The sequence below is a fragment of the Rattus norvegicus genome, chromosome 1 (assembly GCF_021556685.1).
Source record: "Rattus norvegicus strain SHRSP/BbbUtx chromosome 1, alternate assembly SHRSP_T2T, whole genome shotgun sequence".
NCBI lineage: Eukaryota > Metazoa > Chordata > Mammalia > Rodentia > Muridae > Rattus > Rattus norvegicus.
In genome coordinates this window covers 180,536,538-180,559,656 of record NC_141534.1, presented here as the reverse complement: position 1 = coordinate 180,559,656, position 23,119 = coordinate 180,536,538, and the positions used below count along the sequence as shown (strand labels likewise).

Genomic DNA, 23,119 nt, shown 5'->3' with positions numbered 1-23,119 from the left:
CATGGATGGCAAGAAAGCTGTGGAAGTTTCTGATTTTTCGATTTTTATTAAAAAAATTATCTTTAAGTAGAAATGAAATTGAGCTTTAATTGACAGCAGTTATACAAAATACCTAAAATGTTAACTTTTAAAAAAGGTAGCCGGGCTATAGCTCAGTGTACAACACTTGCTCAGCGTATGTGAGGCCCTGAGTTTGTTCCCCAGTATCACACATAAAAGTTATTTAAGTGAGAAAGGGCTTATTTTAGCTAATGACTGTGGAAGTTTCAGTTCATGATCACGTTGTGGTGAGGCGGTACATAATGGTTTGGATAGATGGAAGAGGAGGCCATGCGTTTCACATCGTGATGACAGGAAAACAAAAGGCAAGCGGAGGATCCATTGTCCCAATATCCCCTTTCAAGTCGATGTCCCCAGTGTCCTTCCTTCTACTAAGCCTCAACTCTTACAAGGTATCCCACCTCCCAGAATCACTACAGGCTAGAGAATAAGTGTGCGTGCGTGTGTGTGTGTGTGTGTGTGTGTGTGTGTGTGTGTGTGTGTGTGTTTGAACTCATGCATGCTATAGGCACATGTGTAAGTCAAAGGACAACTTTTAGGAGTTGGATCTATTCTACTGTGGGTTCCAAGGATCAAATTAAAGTTGTCAGTATTTCAGTATTTCACAGTCACATAATTTTATCCACAGAGCTAGTCTGCTTGCCCTGGATCAAGTCTCTTAACACATAGACCTTTGACAGGTGTTCAGTATTCAAAATATAGGAATGATGGGGCTGTAGTTCAGTGATAGAATGTTTGCCTAGCAAACAGAAGTCCCTGGGTTCAATACGCAGTACAAGTGTGGGAAGTGAGCATAGAGAAAAGAAAGAGACAAGAATTAAATTATAGCACTGGCAATGCCATTCAATACATATCTCAAATAAATTCTGCCAACTCCAAAATTTAAATATTTAGGTTTATCTTCTCCTTGAAATTTGCCTATTAAGCATCTTCTTTCTGGAATAAGTTAAAGAGATAAAATGATTAAGAAGCTTGTAGATAATTTACAAATAAAACATAAATCAAATTCAAGCATGGTATCTCATGCCATCAGTCCCAGTACTTGGGGAGGCAGAGGCACACAGATCTCTGTGAATTCAAGGCCATCCTGGTCTATACAGTGAGACCCTGTCTAAGAAAACAAAAACAGAAAAGATGCGTCAAGAGAAAGCAGTGCATGCCTATCTCAGTGTTATCAAGATAAATGACAGAATTATAGCTTGAGGGATTAAAACATGTCTCTCCTTATTGCCATTCTCTTGCAAGTACCATTTTGTTTCTTTCCTAATGACAGTGTGACTCAGCCAGAATCAAGCCACAGCATTAGTGCAAGAGAAAACAGGATGGGCATGGAGCAATGGAGTATGGCCAGAGGCTGAACCACAAGACATGAAGTGAGTGAGACAAAGAACATAGCAGAAAGGGCCACAGAGAAAAGGTGATAGCCTGGAATTGCTGGATTTAGGTCAGAAATCTTAGAGTGAATTTTCTTCCCTTGTCTTTTTTTTTTTTCTTTCTTATAATCTCAACTGAAAGGAAAGGTGCATCATGGGTACTTCCCTGAGCCTCATTATGGGGTAACTGAAAAATGCCTGTATCTGATTTTCCCCCTTTTCTTCTCTCCCCTCCCTTCCTTTTATTTATTTTTCTCTTTTATTATTGTTACCTTTCATGTGTCATAGTTTGACCTCAACCTCACTATGTAGATGTGGATGACCATGAACTCGATCTTTGTCCTTTGGTAATCTCTCCCAAGTGCTAGGATTATAGGTATACAACATAACACCTAGTTTCCGGAGTTGCTGAGGATACAACTAGGGTCTCAAACAAGACAGGAAAGCACTGTACCAACCGAGCTAATCCCTAGCTTCAGCCATCCTTTTGGACCATAGCTTTAATGCAGAGGTTAAGAGGCACAAAGTGGGTGTAGTAAAGGGCACTGTGCTGCGACATCAGCAGTATGGTCCTTTGCTTTCCCATTGGGCTTTCTTTAATTTAAAAAAAAATTCTTGAATGCACTTGAGTGTTTACTTACACACACACATGCACACACACACACACACATGCACGCACGCACGCAGCATGTGCATGCCTAGTGCCTGCAGAAGCCAGAAGAAGGATCAGATGACCGGGAACAACAGTTAGAGATGTGTGGGGGCTGCTGTGGAGATACTGGAAACCGCACCCAACTCTTTGGCAAAAGCATCAATGTTCTTAATGGCTGAGCCATATCATATCTCCAGCCTCTCTGGCTTAGTTTCTCCTTCACCTCTCTTATCTTGAGCAAAACCAGAAAACGACCAAAATGGTTTGGGAAACTGAACTGAGGCCCCGACAGAGATAGCAGCTTCCAGAGAGCATTCTGAGGAGAGGTACAGTGTAAAAGGAAGGAACTCTCCATTCTCTACCTAGTCCCAGAAGAGAAATAGAAAAAGATCAGATATCCATTAGTGTAAGCTTGTCTTTGTGAATAAACATCCTATTTCTTTGGCAGTCCATCTCTTTAAAGTGAAAGTTGCTATGGTTGCTATATATAGTTACTACAGTAACCACCAAAAGGCTTTGAAGGGAAGAAAGAATACATTTATCAGCCTTAACCTTGATTCTGACTGTACACTGTAACTGTCAGCAGAGGACTTGTACTTTTGTGTGGTAAACTTCCCAATGACAATTGTTAGTTACTGAAAGAAATCGACCACCAGGTTAGAGTCATGTTGGCCAAAGGAAATTGAAGCTCAACAGAAAGTCAAAATAAAAATAAAGTTAGATAACGGAAGTACCCAAGAGTTGAAATACAAACACAATAGATACTTCTTGTTTCACATATGAAAAGTAGCAATTCGGGTTCCACTGGGCTTTAAACTACCAACTGATAAGGGAAAGGTCAGGCAAACAAATGGAGCTTGAAGAGCAATTAGTCATATGGGATAGAGACTTCTGTCAATGTGTTGACGAACTGGTCAAGCTGAGCTTCTGGAGTCAGTGCTGTGCTTATGATCTTGAGAATGTGCCATGGCTTTTACTTAATGAAAACATCAAAGGGAGTGTCCTTTTAAAAGGGTGAAAATAGGTAAAAATTATTTTTAAAACGTAATATGGTGCCAAGATATCAGAAGTCGGCTTCACTGTCTCCAGTGAGCATGGTGTTGCCGGAGGCCGAGAAGACCAATGGACTAGAGCAACAGTGGAGAAGACAGGTAAAGGAATGCGGCTAGGAGATGCAGATTTCATTTGGGCCTTGGCCTAGAGGGTTGACTTTGGGTCCTAGGATAACCCAGTTCTCACTGAAAGATGTTAAATCTCTAAACTTGAGATTGCTACAATTGGTCCAAATACCAGCTGATTTGATTTACACTTAGAGAGTAACTCATGAGACCCCTTCAAGGACTTCCTAATCCCAAAACCATACCTTCAAAGCTGAATTCCAAAGGTTGCTGGGTAAACTAGGAATTACTTCTGAGGGGGAAAATTAGACTACAGGCATTTTTCAGTTACTTGATAGGGAGGCTTATGGAGGTACCCATGACCCATAGAAAAATATTTTTCTTACGCGACACTGCCTGAAATTGCATTTCTGAACATGTTTAAGTTTTTAAAATTACTTTTGTAATAAGTTTAGACCAACAGTAAAGTTGCAAATGTAGTAACTTGTTCTATACTTTTTACCCACTATCCTATAAATTAACATGTTACACAATTACCATTGTGACAACTGACAGTTGTCAAAACAAAGAAATTAGGGATGGGAAAGTAACTCAGCTGAGGACTTAGATTTGATCACAGGAACCCACATAAAAAGTGCCAGATGTCACAAGCTTGTAATCCCGGGGCTGGTGGGGTGGAACAGCTTATCTCTGGGGTTACAACCTAGCCAGCCTAGCCTACTTAGCAAGCTCTAGGTCACTGCACCTAGGATGACATCTGAGGTCATACTCCAGCCTCTACATGTGTTGTGAATGCACAAATAATAAGAAAATAGTATTAGTTCAATGCAACTAATTGCGAGCATTATCTAGATTTAGTCTGTTTTCCCACTAACAGCCTTTCTCTGACCAAGAAGCTAGTGTAGGATCCCATGTGTGTTTAAATCACTATGTTTTCATAATCTTCTCCCAACTTTGACAGTTTCTAAGCTTGCTTTTATGATTTTGATAGTCTGGGCTGTCTTAGTCATAGGTAGACTACATCTCAGTTTGTCTCTTTCCAGTATTTTTCTCATAATTATACAATTGCTATGAGCTTTTTGGGCAATCACGAAGGCTGAGTGCATTTTTGTCCATTGCAGCTGTTAGAGCACACACACTGTCCATATGACTTGGCCATGATGGTGTTGACCTTACCTCCTGGTTAAGGTGGTGCTTGCCTGGCTTTTCCACTGTGACATTGACATCATTTTTTCTTCCTCATATTCTGTTATTTGCAAGCAAGTTGCTAAGGCCAGCCCAGGCTCAGAGAGGAAAGAAAGTAAGCTCTATTTCCTAGAGCAGGGATTATCTACAAATATGACTTTATATGTTCTGTAAGGAATTCCTGGTCCATTTCCTTCCATAACTTTTGGGGTCCATCCCAGGGGCAGCTTATAAAGGCAAATAGCATAAAAGCTCAGACACAGAACGGCAAGCTGGGTGGTCAGTTCGGGTCCAAGCTTATTTTGGCTAACTATAGAAAGCATTTCTAACTGACTTCTGCTGTGATTGGTTTCCATGAGCAGAGAATGTAACAGAATATGCAGTCAACTTGGGCATGAAAAACTTTCTTAGCATCAGCAGCAATAATATATGAGAAAATTCCCTTGTAACATTAGTAACAACACAAAATAGCAGGCTACATGGGTTACAATTACGTAGGCCTTAACATATCTATTTAGGCTTGGCTGCCAGACCATAGTGAGTTCAGAGGATTTCGCAGAGCTGTTTCCAAGATGAAAGCCAGAGGCCTTGGGTGGCAGTTGAAGGACAGTATTACAGTTACAGAGCTCTCAGCCAATGGGTCTTTCGAGAGTCTTGCTCTTCTCCAGAAAGGGTTTTCTTGTGTGAAAAATGAACTTTTGCCCAGTCACCCTCTTGAATTATCAGAAAAAAAAATTCCAGCTCAACCAGGACAAGATGAACTTTTCCACCCTGAGGAACATCCAGGGTGTGTTTGCTCCCCTGAAGTTACAGATGGAGTTCAAGGCAGTGCGGCAGCTTCAGCGTCTTCCGTTTCTTCTAAGCTCAAACCTCTCACTGGATATTTTGAGGGGCAATGATGAGACCATTGATTTTGAGGATATTCTTTTTTTCTTTTTCTTTATTTTTTTTATTAACTTGAGTATTTCTTATTTACATTTTGAATGTTATTCCCTTTCCCGGTTTCCGAGCCAACATTCCCCCTAACCCCCCTCCCTCTTCTTTATGGGTGTTCCCCTCCCCATCCTCCCCCCCCATTACCGCCCTGCCCCCAGCAATCACGTTCACTGGGGGTTCAGTCTTAGCAGGACCAAGGGCTTCCCCTTCCACTGGTGCTCTTTCTAGGCTATTCATTGCTACCTATGAGGTTGGAGCCCATGGTCAGTCCATGTATAGTCTTTGGGTAGTGGCTTAGTCCCTGGAAGCTCTGGTTGGTTGGCATTGTTGTTCATATGGGGTCTCGAGCCCCTTCAAGCTCTTCCACTCCTTTCTCTGATTCCTTCAATGGGGGTCCCGTTCTCAGTCCAGTGGTTTGCTGCTGGCATTTGCCTTTGAGGATATTCTTAATGATCCATCACAGAGTGAACTGATGGGCGAGCCATGCTTGACAGTGGAATATAAGCTGGGCTTGCTGTAATACAGGGTGCCGTGCAGGAACCATGGATGTACTTCTTGTAGTTGCCTCTGCCACAGTCTGCTGTTCACAGCATTAAAGTACTGAGAGGAAAAACAAACAAACAAACAAAAGCAATACCTATATATTCATTTTATCCTTTGTGTAACCAACATTTTATACAATGTATATTTATTACTTTATTTAAAGCAATATTATCCTTAAATATTCTGGCACTAGAGGTATTCTAAAGTTGGTCATTGAGAGAACTTCTGAGCCAGTTCCTGTGGCTTCTCATTGCAGAAATGTATTCAGTAAGTGAGGTTTGAGTGCTGAACACACTTTGATGGACCTGTTCAGTCAGTGCAAAGAGGTAGCAAATACATGCGTGCATGTGTATGCATGGCTCCAATGTTCCCCACGGGGTTACTCTAGCATTCCCCAGCAATGCGTCTAGAACGTCTCACTCTGACAGAAACATGGCCCCAAGTTCAGATTTGCCACCCCATGTGAAGAATGGTTTCCATAATGGTGTTCATTTTTAGTGTCTTCCAAAAGGATCAATTAAAATGTCTCTCCACAGTTACTGAGATGTCTCCTTCCCCATCCCAGCTTCTCTTTGGAGGGGATTTCATAAATCCATGATGAATGGATTCATGTGTTGCTATCTGAGGTGCATCCTGGGATCCCTGGGCATTCTAGCTTGTTTCCTTAAAACCTGCATGCAGAAACGTTCACCATTTCTGATAGTGTACACATCTGAATTTTGACAAATATCTAAGTCACATGTCTTTAGTAGCATAGTTCTACCATGCAGAATAGTTCCATTGTCCTAGAAATTCCCGTCTGAATTCCCCTTAGAGTCTGAATTGTTTTTAATATCGTTTCCTATGGGCCTTTAATTAATCCAGTCACTGGAACAGCACAGCTGTTGTGACTTCGATGACTCAGAGGGTAAAGGCACTTGCTGTTAGGCTGATGGTGACATGAATCTGATCACCAGGATCCACATAGTGGGAAGAGAGAAGTGACTCCCACAAACTGCCCTCTGACCCACACATGGGCAATGCCATGTGAGTACACACACACACATTAAAAAATTAAAACTGCACAGCTCTTTATCCTAAGACACACTTACCTGGCCACTCATGTGCTCTGTGTGGTTTGTTTTCTAATTTCTAGAAAGCTGGAAAGCATCTCAATGCTGGTCACTGCCATGAATCAACTGAATACCCACCCCTCCCCCCACCACATGCACACAAACACACAAAGTACAGGGACTGAAATGTTGGTTCTTTTTCTTAAACTCACTCTATTCCAATTAACTCAGAAGTTAAAACCATGACACTTGCTCAGTCTCAACTAGTTGCCTCTGGGGGGAAAAATCTCATTGTAAAATACACCACAGCGCAGTTTTATTGACTAAATTCCATTAATCAATATTAGGTTAAGATATAAAATAAAATCTGTTGAGAATATTATTTACAATTGGTGAGAACTGTGCCTGCGCGCGCATGTGCACGCGCGCGAGTGTGTGTATGTGTGTGTGTGTGTGTGTGTTGAATAGCTCTTGAAGTAGAGCATAAAAGTGCTCTTATTGGAGGACGTGGTAACCTGATCTTCAATATCAAATAGGGCTGCCTCCATTTATGGGTTCATCTGTAGCATCAGTTTGAGAACTGATGGGTCTTGGCCTGTGTGGGTCAAGGACCCCTTTGGGGGGTCAAATGACCTTCTCACAGGAGTCACATTAAACCATCAGAAAACACAGATATTTATATTGCAATTCATAGCAGTGGCAAAGTTAGAGTTATGAAGTAACAATTAAAAATACCTCCTGGTTGGCGGTCACCTCAACATCCAGGAACTGTATTAAAGGGTGGCAGCACAAGGAAGCTTGAGCATCTCAGATCTACAGTAGCTCCTTGACCTTTTCAGGTCTATCTCAAACCCTTCTGGACTCTCCTGAGAATGTCGTGAAAACCAGGCTCCTCCTTAGAAAACAAATACACACAAAACTTCCACCTAAAGTGTGTAATTGGAAAATATCTGATGGCTCCTCCAACCTCGCCTGGAGAGAAGAAAGCAGTTCTGTTCCCTTCAGGACTCAACAGACTGTAAGCCCTAAACACCAGCAAGATGGGTTGATAAATATATCCTAAAGTTTGTTCATAATCAATTCAGCTATTATAATGAGCTAAGTGTTCGCCATAACGGTGTGACAACTTAAATGAGCAGCAGCGCCCATTTGTGACCATTATTTACCTCAGTAACTTTTAGTGAGGCAAGTTGCCCTTCAGAATGGTGAAGGATCTTTTCTGTTCACCTGCAGACTTGAAGAGAAGATTGGAGTTTCGGAATTAATTAGCGTTACCAATACACCTTAGAAAGCTTGCCCACATTTCCAGCCTGTTAGCCTGCACACACAGTCTGTCCATTGTGTTTCCTTCAATGAACCCTGACTAATGTGCGTATCCAAATGTAACACATGCATGACAAACGTGCATAGGTTCCTGGGGCTGGAGAGATGGCTGAGCAGTAAGAGCACTGGCTACTCTTGCAGAGGGTGGGGGTTCAATTCTTGGCACCCATATGACAGCTCACAAATGTTTATAACTCTAGTTTCAGGGATCCAGTACCAAATCTGGCCTCCACGGGCACAGACTGGACTCCAGTCATGCACAGACCTACATGCAGACAAAAAATCAAAATGCATAAAATAAGTACATCTATTTTTAAAAGTCTGGTTCCTATCTTAGTATGAAAATTGGTATTATCTCCTATTTCTCTGAGCTGATCTTAGCCTCGTCATACTTCTACAACAAAGTATCTGAGATGGGAGGATTTATAATAATGTATCTGAGATGGGAGGATTTATAATAATGTATCTGAGATGGGAGGATTTATAATAATGTAACTTTATTTCCCCCTGCTCTGTGAGCTAGGAAGCATGAGATGGAGATGGTACTGTATTTGTTTGACACATTTGGCACCTTGTTACTATGACCTCACATAGGACACCTGGAAGGAAGACTAAAAGGACTGACTTACCCAACCGGTCCTTTCTGAAGCTTTGGTCCCCACGTGTACATTGGTGGTGCAGCTCCATGGCCCCAACATTTCCTGACAGTGTCACCATTTAATGCTGTTGCACCAGAGAGTCAGTATCAATGGAACTGAAGCAGGTGTTTGGGTCATAGTGATGTCTGGCTAGGTCTGACCTCTGAATCTGGTTCCCGTTCCACACATCCTTGCATTATTCAAGTTGGGTAAGCATCCTTCGGTGACTTGTTCTCTTCTGACGCCTCGGACTCTGTGTTCGTGCATGCCTGGATGTTCTGTTTCTGCTGTCACAGGTTAACAGCTTAGTGACCTAAAACAATACACACGTTTTAATGGTTCTAGAGGTCAGCTCTACAATGGCATCAGTAGGGCCACATTGCCTTTGGAGCACTAGGAAATGATCCCAATAGATGCCAGTAAATGCCTTAGCTGCTCACAAGTTTAATAACCGAAGGCATTGCCAGATGCTATAGAATTCCCCTTGTGAGGCGAAGTTGCTCTCAAATGAAATTCCCATCATCAAAGAATCATGCCAGCTTAGATTTTCTTTGTCAGTGATTTAAAATCCAGCTCTGACCGCACTAAAGTTGATGTATAAACACTGGAGTACGCAGCTGTAAGAAGAAATATTCTGAAGATATTTCCTTCTTCAAAATTGAAGGCTGAAAAGGGACAAGGTTCTCCTGGTCGCTTCCTTGCTGTCATGGGTGCTGCAGTACGAACTTGACTTCCTTTATCAATGGTGAAGCCAGCTTTATTGGCAGCAGCTAGGACAAGTCAATGCTATTGATCCCCAAGGAAGAGTTCAGTTATTTATCAGATTACTGGTTCATTGGGATCCCAGTGAAATGGGAGGAAATAATCACTGAGTTGAATGAAGTCAGTGTTGCTTCTTGGGGCAACAGAACTCTAGCTAGCTGCTGTACCAACATAGGAAGCACACTGGAGCTGGGAGACAGAGGGTATTGTCCTTTAAATGTACTGGAATACCATTACCCTCAAAACTGTGTTTCTTTGGAATCTTCTTAAAGTACCTGCATGAAGCAGGGCATGTGGTCCTCTAGTTAGACTGATGCAGAGCCAGCAGACACTACAGCATCTTGGCTCAGTTGCTCTGGTTCTTGATTCTTCTTCAATCTAAAGTATGAAAGAGGAGGACTGTGAGAAGAGATGGGTTCTGGACGATGGAGGTAAGCTGCTCAGTCAGCCTTGAAACTAACTATATCTGATAACTAATCTTCTGAGACTGTCCTCACGATTTAAACAAGAAAACTTTTATTTTACTTATGTTTATTTTAAAATGTATTAAACGTTTTTTTTTCTCCCCATGCTATGCCCCAGTGATACAAGTTTAGGGAATTTTGGTGCATTTAAAATAAACCCAGTTGAGTCTATAAAATACTATGCACAGTCAATATTAAAGAACTGAAGAAAATACACATAGACGCTTTTTACATAAGGAAAATTGAGTTGTAGTAATTTAACAAAGCAAGGTCTCAGATATTGGGTAAAACAATATCAGTAGATAGGGGGAAAGAGAATGCAGAGTTAAGAAAAGCAATTGGAGGACCAAAATACTGCCAACTATTTTCTAATAAATACTGTGAAACAAGACTAGGACAGCACAACTGAGTTTCCTTCCCCCTCCCTTCCTCTCTTCTTTCCCTTCTTCCTTCCTTGTTCCATCTATCTTTTCCCTTCCTTCCTTCTTTCCTTTTGTTTGGGGGGGGTGGGTGGGTTGATTATTTAAGAAAGGGTCTCACACTGTAGCAGAGGCTAGCCTAGAACTCGCTACATAGCCCAGACTGACCTTAAACATGTGGTTTGTGGTTATCCTTTGCTCATCTCAGCCTTCTGAATGTAGGAGGTTACTTACAAGCATGGTCCGTGATGGAACAGAACCCAGGGTGTGGTGATTTGAATGAGAATGTCCCCTTTGTATGGGGCATTTGAATACTTGGTCCCCAGGTGGTAATGTTCATACAAGAATTATACTCTGGGGGGGGGGGGGAGGGATGACAATGCAGTGTCATTAAAAGTGTGGCCTTAGTGAGGGAAGATGGCCTTTGAGAGTTTCAAGACTGACACATTCCCAGTTGTCTCTCTGCTTCTTGCTTGATGTTCAGGATGTCAGCTCTCAGCTTGCTACTCCAGCCATAATGCCTGCTGCCATGTTTGCCACTTCCTGCCATGATTGACTCTTACGATTCTGGAATCATAAGCCCAAATAAGCCCTTCCTTCTATAAGTTGCCTTCTTCATGGTGTTCATTATAGCAATAGAAAAAAGTAACTAACTCACAGGGTATCGTGCATTCTAGGTAAGCACTAGAGTTGCTGACTGAGTTATCCCAGCTTTGAAATGAGATTTGCAACAGTATAGAGACCAGAAAAGAATAGAGTTAAAACCATTAGAAGCTAGGACAAACATGCAACACAAGATCAGCTATTATTTCAAAAGAACAAACTTAAAAAAATAAAGGAGAAGAAATGCATTAAAAGGAGTTAGATCTAAAGATTAAAGGCCAATCTTTTTATTTTGATTTAATATTTCATATTTAGCATTTTTCAATAGTACATTTTATTTGAATCAGAAAAGTGATATCAGTATTTTTTTTTGTAATTTAACAATCAGATTTATATCAGTAAATTCAAACTCCATAAAATGTCTGCACAATAAACTCACAACCAATTCATAATAATATAAACTGCCCACCTAGATAAGACAAATTGTCCTGTAATAATCCATTCCTTATAGGATTTTCATAGCTACCTGTGGCCATTTAAGGTCACACAGATCTGGGCCGTAAAGGGTCAGTCTTAATCCAGAAAAAAAAAACTTGATTGAATGGAGATGAGACCAAATTACAGTAAATTTAGAGGATGGAAAAATATTCTTCGTGGCTGTCTGGCAAGCAATCACATCCAGAGACCTTTTATCTCTGTGTGATCCAGCTAGAATATAGACACGGCTTTACTCCTTCTGTTTGGAATACAGTTACACCCTTAGCACATACCTTTAATCCAAACAATATAGGTAAAGTGGGTTTGTAGAAGAAAGAAACTATGTTTGAAAGTGACAAAGGAATGAATCAGAGAAAGATTTGACAGAATGAGTCAGAGACAGGATACGCTCAATGCTCACATAAGCAGCACAGGAAAGAGAAGCTATTTAAGACCACCACAGGGAAAGAGTGAGTCAGTGGGAGTCACGACAGTGAGTAAAGTGAAGTTGAAGCGGTTGAAGCCAGAGAATAAGAAGGAGCCAGAAGATTAGAGCAGATTACCAGAGTCAGTTTAAGGCCAAGCAGAAAAATTCAGTGAGAAGCTGAGAGAAGCCAGATAAAATCAATCAGATAGGAGTTTGAGCCAGAATTGAATTGAACAGTTGAGTTAAACCAGCCAGTCAGAGTTCAGAAAGAACTAGAAAGGGTGAGCTTATTCAACAGTAAATCTCTGAGATGACAACTGTATCAGGTGAATAAAAGTTACATTCTCATGTACATATGTATATGAGTGTATTGTGTGTGTGTGTGTGTGTGTGTGTGTGTGTGTGTGTGTGTGTGAGAGAGAGAGAGAGAGAGAGAGAGAGAGAGAGAGAGAGAGAGAGGTGGGGGGTAGAATGGCCAGAGAAAGATGTCAGGTATCTTCCTCTATTGCTCTTATTGTCTCTTTGAGGCAAGATCCATCTCTCACTGAACATGAAGCTCACTGTTTTCAACTAGGTTTGTGTGATGGTTTGAATACGCTTGGCCCAGAGAGTGACACTATTAGAAGTTGTGTCCTCATTGGAGTAGATGTGGCCTTGTTGCAGGATGTGAGCATGGGTTTTAAGATCCTCATCCTAGCTCCCTGGAAGCCAGTCTTCTGGTTGCCTTCAAAACAAGATGTAGAACTCTCAGCTCCTCCTATACCATGCCTGCCTGGATGCTGCCATGCTCCCACCTTAATGGATTGAACCTCTGAATCTGTAAGCCAGCCCTAATTAAATGTTGTCCTTTATAAAAGTTGCCTTGGTCGTGATGTCTGTTCACAGCAATAAAACCCTAACTAAGACAGTTAGCGAGCTCCAACATTTCTACTGTCTGGGGTCACAGATATGCACAGGTATTCTCCACTTCTTCTATGCGTGCTGGGCATCTAAACTCAGGTTCTTACACTTACATACCGGGCACTTTTACCCTCAAAAAACTATCTCCCTGGCCTCTTCACTTGATTTGTGTCTCTTAAGTATGTAGTGTCTTTTCCCATAAGAACTTTGGATATAATTTTTTTTACCTTTATATATGTTTTTTGAGACAAATGTGGCCTAAGCAAACTTTGAACTTAAAGTGCTGTGCCCCAGCCTCCTGAATACTAAGATTAGGCTTGGACACCATAGCTTACAACACTTTCATATACACACTTGTGATTTCTAGACAATTGGAACTATCAACAAAAAGTTGAATCTCCTATCTTCACAGCTTTAGTAATTAATTCTAAAGTTCTTTCCAAATGTTTGAAAAGATACAAGGAGAAGAAAGACTTCTTAACTTGTTCTAGGAAGCTGACTCTAACCTGATATCAAAACTAGATGAGGGGATCACAAGAGTGAAAGCACCAAACCAACACTCAGCATAAGCAGAGCCACAGACATTCTCAACTGAATCTTAACTGGATGTCATTGAACATTTAATACAGCAGTTCAGACGAGAAGTAAACTCCATGAACAGGTGGGATTTGTTACATAAACACAAGGTTGATCTCACATACTAAGATGAAGCAATGCAATAAATTATCAAGGTAGGAAAGTTAGGAAATTATGATCATTTTGGCGTTTCTGATAAAAAAAACACTCAATAACTAGGAATTTAAGGAAATTCTCTGAGTTTAATAAAGGGCACCTATAAGAAAAACTACAGTGAATATCATACTTACTGAAAGACTTTAGACGTCCCTTTAAATGCCAAACAAAGATAAATACCTGGTTTCTGCAGCTTACACACAACATTATCCTGGAAGTATAGTCCCGACAAATAAGCAAGAAACACACATATAAGTGAGATGTGGATTAACAAGAACAAATATAACTAGCTCTGTTAAAAATATAATCTTTTTTTGTGGAACACCCCAAGCAACTCTTTAAAAAAAAAACAAAACACTAAAATGGATGAATTAATTTGCCGAGGTTGTTAGATACTAGCTAAGTACACAAGTATCAATTATATTTCTATATACCAGTAACGGATGGTCTGAAAAATGAAACAATGAGAACTGTGTTTGTAATAATGCCCAGATTAAAAATATTTAGAAAGACTTTATTTTTTAAAGGTCAATGGAGAGGATTTCCCAGCTTCATGGTGCTGTGTCCTCCCCCCTTCCGGAGTTCAGGAGACTCAGGTCATCCCCATCATAGATGCAGCTTACCTGGCAAAGGCAGGATGCAGTGAAAGGAGGGTGCCAGTGAGTGGTGGAACCTTCCTGCTCAGAGGACATCTGCTCCCTTCCTTGGGCTCCAGAGGCTGTCCAGGGATGCCTCGAAGACGATTTTCAACAATCTAAAGACAACGGGACACCTGTGTAAAGTAACAAGAAAGGTTAGGAAACATCAGCAAAATAGAAGAGTGGAACCTGGTAAGCAAGTTGAGCATCTCAGAAGCAGTGTGGAAGCCCTAATTCTGCAGGTGCAACCAGTGGTGTCAAGGAACTCTGGACAAAACTAAGAGTATCGTGATAGGAAGTACAAGAGAAAAGCAACATTTATTCAAGAATCTAAAATCTGGACAACAAATACTGACCTTCAGAAAACATCTACATGGAATTTCATTTTCTTCCCTACTATGTTAACAATCTAACAAGAAAACAAAAGGCGCATGACCCTTTAAACAATGCAGTCCAGCATGACTATGATTTTTGTGGTCAGAGTTTTGATGTTCTACTGACCTATGGCCTGTACACTTTTATAAAGTTACAAAGTAAAACAGAAACCCAACAAACAAAACATACAAATGCGGTCTTTCTTAGTACACTCTGTAACTACAAAAGCAATTCTTTGAGACACCATTAGTCCCATTAAAAAAAAAAAAAAAGAAAAGAAAAGAAACAGAAACCAGAAATCCTTGTAACCTTCTCAGTTGATGAGTTAAAAACAAAATAAAACAAACAACAAAAACAAACAAAACTGTAATGATCTGTCATTATACATCACACCTCAAACCTCCATGACACGCATCCAGCACCCAGACGGCCAGACTCCTGTAGCTGGCATCCTCAACAGTACCGTGCTGAGTGAGGAGGCACCTGGGCACCTTCTGCTCGGTTGGTCCCCTGTACCGCAGGCCACAGCTGAGTCCTTCGGAGGTAATATCAGCTATGTCCCAGAGGCACCTGTGAGAATGGTGAGACCAGGGCTGAGGCTGGCCCAGGGCCTCTGTCCAATTCTCCTCTGATTACACAAGGGACTGAATTGAAGCACTGAGGGCTGCCTATCGAGGGTTGTAAGAAGATTGTTCTAAATTTTCTTCTAGGCAGCTGGCTGGGGGTTGGGAACTCCTGACAACCTGACACTGAGGTCTGTACAGGATTGAACAATTCTAAATGCATCTGAGTAGCCTGCTGCCACCTAAGGCCCTGGTGATGTCTGGGTCCATGCTACAGCAGAGGGTCATGTCTGGGTTAGTGGTCTTGCTGTGCCAGTCTGTGATGATGTCCATTGTCCCTGTTGCCACCAAAAGCTGAGTGGATGTTGGAGATCTGTGTGGCAGCCTGAAGCCATGAAGTCAGTGATCCTAGCTGCAGAGAGGGCCTTATTTGGTCCTATGGCCCTACTACAACCAGGAAGTGTTCCTGGTCTGCGCAGAGACCAGAAACCATGTGGAAGACCATGACCCACGTGCCATGGGCCCTGAAGGCCAAATAAGCTACTTTGTCAGTGATATTGATGACTACAGATACACAGCTAATAAAGAGCCATGGAAGCCTTGTGTGACAACCCTTACCTCCACCCCAACCTCCCCCTTCCTCAAAACAGCAACAGCCTAAGCAGGAAACAATGGAAGAGAACTCTTAAAAACTGTGATAGGGTGCTGAAGGGTTGCTCTCCACAGTGATGGCTTCCAGCAGGAGTGAGAGAGGGAAAGGACTCAGCTCTATTTAAGGAGCAGGACACTGAGAGTTGGTCCATGTTCCAATGAGTACATAGATAACACAAACTGAACTTTCTTCTGTTTGAGGGGAAGTCAAAGGGTGGGGAATGGTGTGAAATCTCCAAAGAATTAATAAAAATATTACGTTGGAAAAAAAAGAAACTGAATGAGCAGCTTTCCCCCTTAAGAATAAACTGTAAGTTTTACATATAAAAGAAGGAGGAGGAAGAAGAGGAAGAAGAAGAGGAGGAGAAGGAGGAGGAAGAGGAGAAGGAGGAGGAAGAGGAGGAGGAGGAGGAGAGAAAAACTGAAAAACAGACATCTACTTGCCAAGCATCCTTGTGACCTGACTTCCCCGTAATCTATTTTTTTTGTGTGAAATTATGATTTCTTTTTCTTTTTTTTTTTTATTAACTTGAGTATTTCTTATTTACATTTCGAGTGTTATTCCCTTTCCCGGTTTCCGGGCAAACATCCCCATAATCCCTCCTCCTCCCCTTCTTCATGGGTGTTCCCTTCCCCATCCTCCCCCCATTGCCGCCCTCCCCCCAACAATCTAGTTCACTGGGGGTTCAGTCTTAGCAGGACCCAGAGCTTCCCCTTCCACTGGTGCTCTTACTAGGATATTCATTGCTACCTATGAGGTCAGAGTCCAGGGTCAGTCCATGTATAGTCTTTAGGTAGTGGCTTAGTCCCTGGAAGCTCTGGTTGCTTGGCATTGTTGTTCATAAGGGGTCTCGGGCTCCTTCAAGCTCTTCAAGTTCTTTCTCTGATTCCTTCAATGGGAGTCCCGTTCTCAGTTCAGTAATCTATTTTTATAAGTTGTTTTTATTTCATTCCTTATAGCCATCTATTGTTTTCTTTGACATCTTTACAAAATATTCTCAGAGATTCTACATCCACCAAGTGGCACCATCCTCCTTTGTGTGATACTACCATTTAATGAAGATAGCATTTCTAATCGCTCCCATCCTATTGGATGCTCTTGACACTTATTTCAAGTGCCAACAGGCGGTGCTCCGGTACAGAGTCACGCTCACGCCCGTCCTTAATGCTCTCTTAGGTGTCTACAGAACCCTCTTTCCTTCTTTCGCAGCGATCCGACTGTGAGAAGTTCACCATCTCTATTCTCAGGATCTATGCCAGAGAGATCTTTGACCCCCGTGGGAATCCCACTGTCAGTAGATCTCTACACCGCAAAAGGTCTCTTTCGAGCTGTGGTGCCCAGCAATGCCTCCACTTGCATCTACGAAGCCCTAGAACTCTGAGACAATGATAAGACCTGCTTCTTGGGTAAGGATGTCTCAAAGGCTGTTAAGCACATCAATAACACTATTGCACCTGCTCTGGTTAGCAAGAAACTGAATGCTGTGAAGCAAGAGAAAATTGACTAGCTGATGATCGAGATGGATGGCACCGAGAATAAATCTAAATTTGGTGCAAATGCCATCCTGGTAGTGTCCCTGGCTGTCTGTAAAGCTGGTGCCATGGAAAAGGGGGTGGTGCCCCTGTACCTTTACATTGCTGACTTGGCCTTCAATCCTGAAGTCATCCTGCTGGTCTCAGCTTTCAATGTGATCAATGGCAGTCCACATGCTGGCAACAAGCTAGCCATGCAAGAGTTCATGATCCTGCCTGTGGGGACATCCTGTTTCCGGTAAGTCATGTGCATTGGAACAGAGGCTTACCACAACCTGAAGAATGTCATCAAGGAGAAGTATAGGAAAGACGCCACCAATGTGGGTGGTGAGGGTGGATTAGCACCTAACATCCTGGAGAACAAAGAAGCCCTGGAGCTGCTCAATACTGCAATTGCAAAGGCTGGCTACACTGATCAGGTTGTCATCGGCATGGATGTGGCTGCCTCCGAGTTCTACAGAGCTGGCAAGGATGACCTGGACTTCAAGTCTCCGGATGACTCCAGCTGGTACATCTCACCAGACCAGCTGGCTGACCTGTACAAGTCCTTCATCAAGGACTACCCAGTGGTGTCCATTGAAGACCCCTTTGACCAGGATGACTGGGATGCTTGGCAGAAGTTCACAGCTAGTGCAGGCATCCAGGTGGTGGGGGATGACCTCACAACAATCAACTATAAACGGATTGCCAAGGCTGCAGGTGAGAAGTCCTGCAACTGCTCCTGTCAAAGTGAACCAGATTGGCCCTGTGACCGAGTCTTTGCAGGGGTGTAAGCTGGCCTAGTCCAATGGCTAGGGTGTCATGGTGTCCCATTGATCTGGGGAGACTAAGGACGCTTTCATGACTGACCTGGTGGTGTGGCTTTGCACTGGGCTGATCAAGACTGGTGCCCCCTGCCGATCTGAGTGCCTGGCCAAGTACAATCAGATCCTTAGAGTCGAGAAAGAGCTGGGCAGCAAAGCCAAGTTTGCTGGCAGGTTCTTCAGCAAACCTTTGCCAAGTAAGGCATGGATTGGAGATCCCTGGAGCTACCAGATCCTCTGTCTCTGATATCATCCAGGCAGCTCAAGGCCAGCCCAGTGCTTGTCCCTCCCATGTCACTGCTTCCTTAGATGTCCCCCCCTGACCACATGGACCCTTGCTAGAGACCCCAGCTTTGTAATCACGTGATTTGTCTGAATCATTGTTTCTGTCACCTGACTTCCCAGCCAGTGTCTGGAGCCCTCAGAATTCCAGTGTGATCTCTAGGGTGCCCACCGTTAAGAGCCCCCCCAAGCGGTTTACAAGCAAAACTAAAAGCCCTAGAAGCCCCACCCCCCAGAAAAAGTATGAACAGGCTACAAACAATAGACTGTAATCACTGCTGCCTTATTCGAGTATTTTACATAAATTAGAAAAAGTAACCCACATTTGTCCACTTGTACATAGCTCGTTTCCTTAGGTGGTACCACATTTCTTGTCTAGATCGCTTTTCCACTGCATGAATATATACTGTCAAAACTTATTTCAAGGAAGATTTACTGGCAATGATTTTCCTAAGAATTCTTTCATATACTTTTTCTTTCATTTTTTAAACAGCCTTATTGAGGTATAATTCATGTCAAATTTGGCCTTTAAATGCATCATTTCCAAGACACTTTTGGTAAAGAATTTTACATCCATTACCGATGTTAAAGTACAGCATATTTTTATTACATCACACACACACACACACACACACACACACACACACACACACGCCTCTTTGTCATCGCTGAATGAAATTTTATAGTCTAAGATTTGTAACAGGAGGTTCCCCCCCAAATATCTTAATTCCATTTTCTTTTGATTGAATGACTTCTCTTTGAAAGAGAGGATTGAATAAAAGATGACTTTTAGAAGTTCTTCATTCTTATATGATTATACATATTTATGGGGCTTGATATGAACTTTGTACACATGAGTACCTTGTATAATGATCAATCGGAGTGACTGGCACGTTTCTTCTCTCAGCCATTCATACTGTACCCAGTTACAAGCCTTTGCAGAACGTTATTTCCTCCTCAGCATCTGAGAACTACTGCTCTACTTGTATGTTCCATGTTACTGATTCTTCATCGTCCACATACAAGGGATGTCATAGCATGTGCGTGCACTTACCCGAGTGGCTTATTTAGGCAGTATTATATCCTCCAGTTCTATCCATTGTGTGCATGTGTGTATTTTAATCTCGTTCCTTTTTTGACTCCATAGATCTTAATTCAAGTATCAATTTATTTTAAATAGTCTCCCCCCAGACTCATAAAGAAGCAAGCACAGTGAAGAACTCATGTGCTATCAGGGCCCTACCAAAACATTAGCTAAACATGGATCTAATGCCTCCTTTCGGTATCATGGGTTACAGCTGAGGTAGTGTGGTGTCAGATGTTACCAGTGTGTAATTTATGTTCAAGGAATCACATATAACTGAAGAAAAAGTTTAATGGATCCAGCCACAGTGGCACACACCTTTACTTCTAGCACTTGGGAGGCAGAGGCGAGGAGTCTCTGTGAGTTTGAGGTGAGCCTGGCCACCTAGTGAGTTCCAGGACAGCCAGAGCTACATAGGAAGACCCTGTCTTGAAAAAAAGCAAAACTCCGATGGAAAGTAAAGATGGAGACAAATAAGATTGTTTACAGACTGCGAGACGGAATGGTCCTAAGATGGCGGGCGTCACTCCTCAAATTGGCCTGCATCTCCAATGTGCTGACTGCACTTCCCATCAGAATACCAGCTGCTCTTCTGCAGAAACTGGAAGGCAGTAACCAAATGCACATGAAATAGCATGAGCTGAAGGAGACCAAAAACAAATGTGAAAAGAATAAAATTCTGTTGAAGCAAATACATTTTTAAATTATTTTATATGTATGACTGTTTTACTGCATACACATCTGTGCACAATGTACATGCCTGGTGCCCAGGGAAGCTTTAGATCCCCTAGAATTGGCATTATAGCCAACTGTGAGCCACCATGAGCATGTTGGTATAGTTCCATCAAAGTCCAACTTGGAGGAACAATGAAAGTATGGGATTTACTTTCATGGCACAGATGAGAGGTTACTTACAGAAGCCTGGGTGGCCCTAAAGCGGCCTGCACGGCTGCAAAGTGTCATCGTAGCATGGATGACTTGCCCATGGATTCAGAGGTGGAGTTCCACCTTTCACTAACTGTTCACAGTCTGTGTGCCCAGGCACCTCCCAAGATCACCAGGGCACAGGCTGTGAGGCTACACCAAGGGAAATTAGGGCAGAATTACATACAAACGACCGGGATCTGCAGGAAGGAGTGGCTGGAGTCTGAGGTAAGAGTCCAGTGACCCTCTCTACCCTCTCCTTCTATGAGAGAATGTTAGCATTCTTCCTGAACTTGGGGGTCTCTTGCAAATCACAACCTCTCAGAGGAAGGTTGTCTTCAATCTTGTCTGCTCGGAGCACAATGCTTCACAACAATCGGTGGTTGTACACTTCTAAATGTAGTCATGGCCACCTCTTTAAAAGGTAAACTTTATAGTATGTGAATTACATCTGAGGGCCCATATATTGCCCTTGGTTGAACTGTTCCTCTGAGCCACACCAAGCTAAAACATTAACTGAGAAAGTAAATAGGTGTATTATGAGCTCTCCCTTCTCTCAGGGAGAGTGCCCCAAGAGAAAGCTGACAGAAAAGTCAATAGCCAATAAATCCAAGTGTGGTGGTGCATGACTGTGCTACAGCGTTGGAAGGCTGAGGCAGCAGGAGTTCAAGGCCCGTCTGGTGCATTCAAGACCAGACTAGACAAGATTATGTAGCAATGCTGTCTTGGTTTTAAAATTAAAAATCATGGGGTTGGGGATTTAGCTCAGTGGTAGAGTGCTTGCCTAGGAAGCGCAAGGCCCTGGGTTCGGTCCCCAGCTCTGAAAAAAAGAACCAAAAAATAAAATTAAAAATCATACAGTAAAACCAAATACCATTCAAGAAACATATTTAAGGGGGGTACTTGTTAATGGTTACTTTAAAACACATCAAAGTAAGTAAACAAACAGTGCTTTTCTCCTTGGCAATTTTATTCAGCTTTTTCTTTCTTCTTCTTCTTTTTTTTGGGGTGGTGGTGGTGGTGGCAGGGGTTGCTGGGGGAGGGGGATGGTGCAAAACCCAAGTCATCCAAGTAACAGGGAATAACTGGAATACAGATACTTACAGAAACCAAATAGAAGAATCTCATTTATATGGGAATGCCTGTGAAAACTCAGAAAAGGACCCAAAGCCACAATATGTCCGTAGTAGTTTAGCCTACTGATATCGAACGTCTCCCACGTCTTAGTACCCAGCTCATGCAGAATCAGAAGCAGCTCTAGAGGCCAAAGAGATGTCTCAGCAGTTAAGAGTGAGTACTGAGGGCCAGGAAAGATGGCTCAGTGGTTAGGAGTGTTAGCTGCTTTTCCAATGGACATTGGTTCTATTCCCAACTCACGACTGGCCATAACTCCAGTCTCAGGGGATCTGATGAACTCTTCTGGTCTCCTTGGGAACCAGGCACATATGAGCATAAACATGCAGGCACAGCACCTATACACATAAAATTCATTGAAATTTTTTTAAGGAGTACATATTGCTCTTGTAGAAGAGTCAAATACCATTCCTAGTAGCCACACGAGCCTGTTCACAAAGCCTGCAACTCTATCTCCAGGACATCTGATTCCATCCTTTGGACTCATAGATGCACATAGCCATACATAGAGGTGCACACATGTGCACACATATGATCAGACGCACAATTGATCATACACACACACACACACACACACATATATATATATCAAGAAGTAGCTGAAACTCAAGAATCATTTCCATGTCTCTTTTTCTATTATTAGTTTACTTCCTCAATTTTGGCCTTTTTCAGTTCACAGTTTCTGAACATCAGACTACCAGTGACTTTAACACACTCACAGAGAGAAAACATTCCTGAATGTTCTTAGGTGCTGAAAATTAAACAGACATAAAAACAAACTAATAGGAAAAAGTATACACATTTCATTAATACCTTTAAATATACATGCATGAGCTTTAAAAAAAAAAACTCAAAGAAGCAGAGCCAACGGCTTGTCTGAAATTCCTTGCGCAGGCAAATGCATAGATACATCAACAGCTCAGTGGTGACCTGGGACTGGGATGGCTGGGAGGGCGGGGAAAGGATGCCTAATGAATACAGGGTTCCATATTTGGGTGGTGAAGATGTTCCGGAGTAAACTAATTGTTTCACTATGAAATTACTAAAATCTGTGAATTGTACACTTTAAAATAGTTAACAGTGACTTGTTGTGCAATATGCATTTTACCTAAGGGAAAAAAATAAGATGAAATCTGGAGGGTATGAGGTGCCTGCCACCCCGTGCTCAGGAAGCTGAGCAGGAGACAGAAAGCACGAGGCCAGCCGGAGCCACACTGTGAGATCATTTAAACACACACACACACACACACACACACACACACACACACACCACAGAGCAATGGAAGCACGAGGCCAGCTGGAGCCACACTGTGAGATCATTTAAACACACACACACACACACACACACACACACACCACAGAGCAATGGAAGCACGAGGCCAGCCGGAGCCACACACTGACACACACACACACACCACAGAGCAATGGAAGCACGAGGCCAGCCGGAGCCACACTGTGAGATCGTTTA

The 23,119-nt window shown here is 42.4% G+C and overlaps 1 pseudogene; it reads left to right on the top strand.

Annotated features, from left to right (window-relative positions):
• Positions 1–16,947: 16,947 nt before the first annotated feature.
• Eno1-ps9 (enolase 1, pseudogene 9) lies at positions 16,948–18,474 on the top strand (annotated as a pseudogene).
• Positions 18,475–23,119: the final 4,645 nt, after the last annotated feature.